Here is a 6000-nt window from a genome sequence, read left to right as displayed (position 1 = left end):
TTCCACAGGAAAAAAAGAGGACTCATCCAGAGAAGACACTGAAGTACCTCTTATTAATCCCATAGCCAGTTACAATAATCAATGAGAAATTACATCAACATTACAATAAAGACAGGTCCAGCAAGGATTTGGATACTATAATAATAAATATTTGGATCATGCTGCCAAGTAGCGATGCTGTCAAAGGGCAGGAAGAGATAGTCTCAGAGAATAAGAATATAGAATGGAGGTATAAGAAAAAAGGCATAATTATCAGTGTTCATCCTAGTGACCGGGTACACAGTTGGGCACTATGATGGCTCTAACTAAAGTTAACCGTCCTTTGCTACCTTTGCTGAAAAGTAAAGATGATAGCTAATGCTATAATAGTGGTTCCATGGGGAGCATAAGTGAATTGAGATTATCCTTTAATGAGAGAGTGTCTCTCTAGTCTGAGAATTTTTTCCTTCCAACACATATCCGGAATGGATAAAAATTGGCAAGAGGAGTGGAATATACTTTTTGGTCTCCACTAGCTCTCCTCCACTTTCAGGTCTACTCTCCACACTTTGCTACATACTATATATTGCTACAGGCTAGCCCTTATAGGTCAGCCATCCCTCCTTAACTTCTGGCTTTTAGTTGCATGTGGCCAGTGCAGACACCAATAGGTAATTACCAGTGGTAATAGGTAATTTCTGGTAAATGCAAAATGATAATTGATTCTCTCTATGATTAGAATTCCTATTGAGTGATTCTAGGTCTGACTGGGATCTCATTTTTTTCCTTTTGCTTTTTTAGTAATGTGGGTAGTAAAGGTTACCACAGTTGCAAGTCCAGAATGTCTCAATATCCTTTTTTTCCTGTTAACACTTCAAAATCCTACACGAGTATGTCTTCTGTTTTCAGTAGACTGTGACTAACACAGCTAGTTTCCTCAGAGAAGGAAGAACAAATTTCTTCTGCTTGCAAAGGAGTTCAGGGAAATTTGGGCCTTAATGGTCCTAAGGCTTACTTGGGTACATACACTCAGATATACCCACCCCAAGTACTATAGTCTTACTCCTTCTTCAATAATACCCTTACGTTTATAAAACAGATATAACAATTATGCGTTCATCTTTGATTTAAAGACCAATTAACATCAATGTCTTCCTTGAAGCTTCAAGAAGTAGAAAATTTTCTTAAATTCTAGATTTGAATCTCTCTTCTTGTTCCCTGTGTTTTGAATGGAGACTTCAAAGCTCTGACCTTGTTTTTCCTATAAGATCTCTTGTGTCGGCAGAAGTGACGAGTCTCCCTTGCATTTGGAGTGAGCATCATTATTGCCATGGTGAATGATCAAGTGGAGCACCTTCTTGATTTCCTAAAGTCTTGCTTTTGACTGGCACTTTATTCCAAGCAACCGCCGGCAAAAATTTACATAATCATAACACTCCTGCAAATCACTGATTAATAGCATCCCACTTAAACAGGTAAGTCATTCAACTCAGCAGCTCAACTTGAGGATTTTTATTTTGGGACTACCCCTGGTCCCAAGAACTATATTGGTTAATTCAAACCAGTCATGAAAATGCTACTGTGAATATTTAAACGAATATAATTAATTCATGGAATCAGTTACATAGACAATAAGAGATCTAATACACCAGTAGGAATCTGTGAAAGAGAACCCAAGATGAGAAATAACTGGAATCTTTTACCATGACTAAGCTGGAGGGACAAGCAAAGGAAGTATTATTTCCAGAGCCAAAGAATCTAGATCCTCACTGGAACGTGGAACCAATGAAGCCAGTCTTGTAGAAGCAGCTGTGTCAGAGACGCCACCAGGCCCTGCTAGTCCTTCTCTTTGGCCAAATTCAGCTGGATGTCTCTTCACACAGATGTCAAGAAAATGTAGCCTGGATAGATCAGTGTTTTTTGATATTCATCAGTGCAGGGGGAAAAGAGGAATGCATTTGAGGTCAAGCGAGCCAAGGGGTGGCAGATGTTCATAAGCTACACTGAATTCAGTTTCACTTGAGAATGACTTAAGGGCTCACTTCCTGACATTTTTCAGACTACTGTGGGACCAGGTCTTAGCTTGAATATTTGACTTGCTTTTTCTTTCTTGACGTAATTTCACTTTTATTCAGTATCGGTTTGCAGAAAGCAGAGAGTAATCCCAACCAACTCATGTAAATATATTTATTACTTTTAACCTGGGAGAAAAACTGTTAAAATGGGAAAATATACTCCACTCAACCAAGGAAAAATTCCTACCAGTTTCTAAATGTACACGGAGGCCCTCCACAAGTATTTCCACTTTTATTGTTCTAGTCCTTGAGAGTCCAAATTCCAACCTAAAAAATTCAGTCAAAAGAGAGAATTTAGAGCTCATTCACTGTTGGGTAGATGACATGTGGTCATAAATGACTCCGTAGATCATTTTTTATGTATCTATAAAACCAAACACCTAATACTCAAAATGGCCATGATTGAGTCCAAACATGGAATGTTCTTTCAATCAGTATCTAAGAAAGAATAGATTACTTAAGTAACCCTTAGATGAAAATCTCTGAGTCGCTGTCATTATGTCCAGTTTGTGGGGGCAAGCATCATCAGAAACAGAGAATGAGATTACACTTGCCTTCAGAAGAGCAAGGTGTCTGTGTTTTATCTGTTAAAACGACTTCCTATTATCTTTTTTGACTAATGACTAAGGTCTTTTTTCTAATTAATAAGACATCCTTACATCAGAACTCTGAATGTGACCTTGCTACCTATGAATCACAATGTCAGATGTCAAAGTTGATGTATGCTTTTCTTAAGTTGATAGACTGCTACATGTGGCCATTGGTGAGAGTAAAATTTGAGTGTTACTGCTCAGGTTTGGAGGCATCCTGCTAATGGTTGTCTTAAGCTGCAAGATTTAACCTATTTTATATGAGTGCATACAACATTTACCTTCCCTCCTCAAGAAAATAAAAAAACCCTGTATTGTAACTGGTAAATATTCACACATAGTAATTCCATAACCTTCCTGAAATACATCCCAGTGCTATGAGGGAAGTCTTATTCTGGAATTCTCCTGCACTGTCTTCAGTAAAAAGAAAGGCACTGCTCACTGTTTTCTCATAACATTCTTTTCCCAGCCAGAAGTCAGTTTTTTTTTTTAATCATTTTCTTCTTTTATCTCGGTAATATAAAATCTACTTTCAGTCAAATATATCTTCTATTGCTCTCCATGCTGCTTATAATATATATTTATAGCATTTATGTATTATGTTACTTGCAATTACTAATTACTATTACTATTGCTTATATATTAAGAATGGTAACATTCTTACATAGACTATAACTTTTGTTTTTTATATGTCTATCTAAGTTTGTCAACTTTTAAATGTAAAATTTAAAGTGTTTCTTCTTTCTGCTTACTTCTCTTTTTCCCTCAGCACCTTGCTCACACCTTTAACTAGAAATAACTTCACATTGTGTTCACATATCTACTTTCCCACCACTCTTAGTGGGCGATGATGAGAATTTCTTACCAGTGTTTTGCTTCGGAGTGCCTCCCAGAGCTCAGCACAGAGAAGGACTATTTAACAACTATTTAATTCAATGGACGGATGACTATAGGAATAAATGTAGTGCTTATGTGTATGGCAGCATTTAGTTGCTAGACAGAAAATGCCAACTTCTATAACTAATCCATATTTTGATCCATATTAAGTAATTAGCTTGCAGGTAGACTAATTTTCAACTAAAAATAGGATGGCAATTGTCTTATAATAAATTAGAAACCCCCCTTATGTTTATGTAAGTCCATTTTTCATGTATGAGTCACATAAACAGAGAACAAATGTATTTTCTGACCATTGTTTCATCAGTGAGTGATTAACAGTGCTCAAAAAACAGAGTAGCTGTTTTGTAAGTATTTGTGGAGTTAATATATTGATTAATATTTTTAAAAATTGATAGCTTATAACCTTTGTACAGATGCAGAAACAGAGTAAACAGAACAGTAGATGATAGTAGGCAAAAAAAAAAAAAAAACACACACAACCTAAAACTATTTTTCTTAAAGACTACAATAAAAGTTATTTCTTTTTGAGCATTTTTGTGGGCCAGAGACAATCATAAAAACTTTAAATGGATTGGATATTTAGCCCCCCAAAGAGATTTAAGGTGAAGAATCTCCATTTTTTTGATAAGTAATATGAAACACAGGGACTGAGTAAATTGCCCAAAATCTTACATCTCATAACTAGCCTTTTCTGTCAGTATTTAAATCTATGTAATTTAATGCCACTGACCAGAATATTTTTTTTACATATTTATTTATTTATTTTAGAAAGAGAGAGAGAGAGAGAGAGAAGTGGGGGAGCAGCAGAAGGAGAGGTAGAGAGAGAATCTCAAACAGATTTCCCACAAGAGACTAACCTAGGGCTTGATCCCAGGACCCACCAAGATCAAGACCTGGGCCAAAATCAAGAGCCAGGTGCTCAACTGACTAAGCCACCCAGGCACCCCTCCACTGACCATAATCTTTCACCATTATGCTGTGTTAATTCTCCAAGCACAAAATGGACTTACTATTTTGAGTATATGCTGATGTACTACAGGCAAAACAGAGTCCTGTGTACTTGCATTAACAAGGTGAGCCAAACTGAGGATGCTCTTTCCTTTTATTTGCTATACATCTATTATGCTCTGAAATAAGTTGCGTTATTCCACTATTCAAGGATATGTTCTGCACAAAAGCAGCAAGCCCTTCCTGCAGACCTGCTACAGGAAAGTATGCGACACATTTAACAGATTCAGCCAAAACTGGGGCACAAAATGGATTCTCTCTGCAAAACTTGTCCATCATTTTAAAGATTGGTGTATTTCCTTTCCCAGGGAAAACTATAGGTTGTTTTGTGACTTTTATTTTCCATAAAGAATCACAGTTCCATTTCAACTCACAGTGATGATACATGATTTAAAATTATTAAAAATCATTAATATACATAATAGGTAGAGATTTTAAGGGGATTTGAATGTAATAGGTTATTAACGCGGCTAGTGGCATTTAAGATTTCCTCCAAAAATACTATTATTGCAAGAGTTTTATTATTTTTGAAATACTGTGTACCTATATTGACAGCATCAATCTATAATAGACTATAGATCATAGTTTGAATTTATCTCAATGAGAACAACAAATTTATCAATTGTCCTAGATGTTTTATTTAATGCTTACTTACTCTTTCATTTTTGGATGTTAAATTATATATTTGACTTTCCCTCTTTTCTTCTATTTTTTTGTTTGTTTTTTGTAGATGACTACAGGATTTCTGAAATACATAATCAGCCAATTTTAGCTTGAACTTGTTTGTCTCTTTAGGAAACACATGTCTTCCTTTAAATTACAGGAAGAAACCATGCTTCCTATTAACTCAGAAAAGTATGACAGAACCAAGTATTCAGGGGAAGGGGCAAAATTTAAGGATATTTCTTAAAATGCACTGAAATCATAGCAGAGGAAAGTAGGTCTCCACATTCTTAGCAGGTTGCTTGTAAATCTGAAAGATACACACTCTGTTTTGAAATATCCCGTGACAGACTCGCCGCATTTACTGTAGCATTTATATAAGGAGCTCCTCCAACAGTTTGCCTTCTTTCTTCCTGATGAGTGGAGTTGTGTGTGTCTCAACTGGAGCTATAATTGGCACTTACTCTCCTCTCAGCCTTTCGGAACACTGGCATTTCTTTTCAGGAAGTTCTTAAGCTCAGGAGGAATTAAATGAGGGCAGGGGGATCTTTCCAATAGGTGAGATCACCCATCAAGAACCAACTCGTTCACATTCTCAACATTTATTTGAATAGCATCTGGCACCTCCTGCACAACAGAATTGTAGAAGTTTTAACGAGGTCTTTGCATATTTGTTTCCTGTTTCACCTATAGTTGTTAGAGTCAATTTGCAGCATTTTTCTAAAGAAATTCTTTCTGCCTAGAAATCCACCTGATTGTAAAGATGAATAATAGCTTTCTTACCC

This window comes from Ailuropoda melanoleuca, chromosome 1 (genome assembly GCF_002007445.2).
Source record: "Ailuropoda melanoleuca isolate Jingjing chromosome 1, ASM200744v2, whole genome shotgun sequence".
Lineage (NCBI taxonomy): Eukaryota > Metazoa > Chordata > Mammalia > Carnivora > Ursidae > Ailuropoda > Ailuropoda melanoleuca.
The sequence above is the reverse complement of the archived record's forward strand: the minus strand, read 5'-3'. Positions refer to the sequence as shown.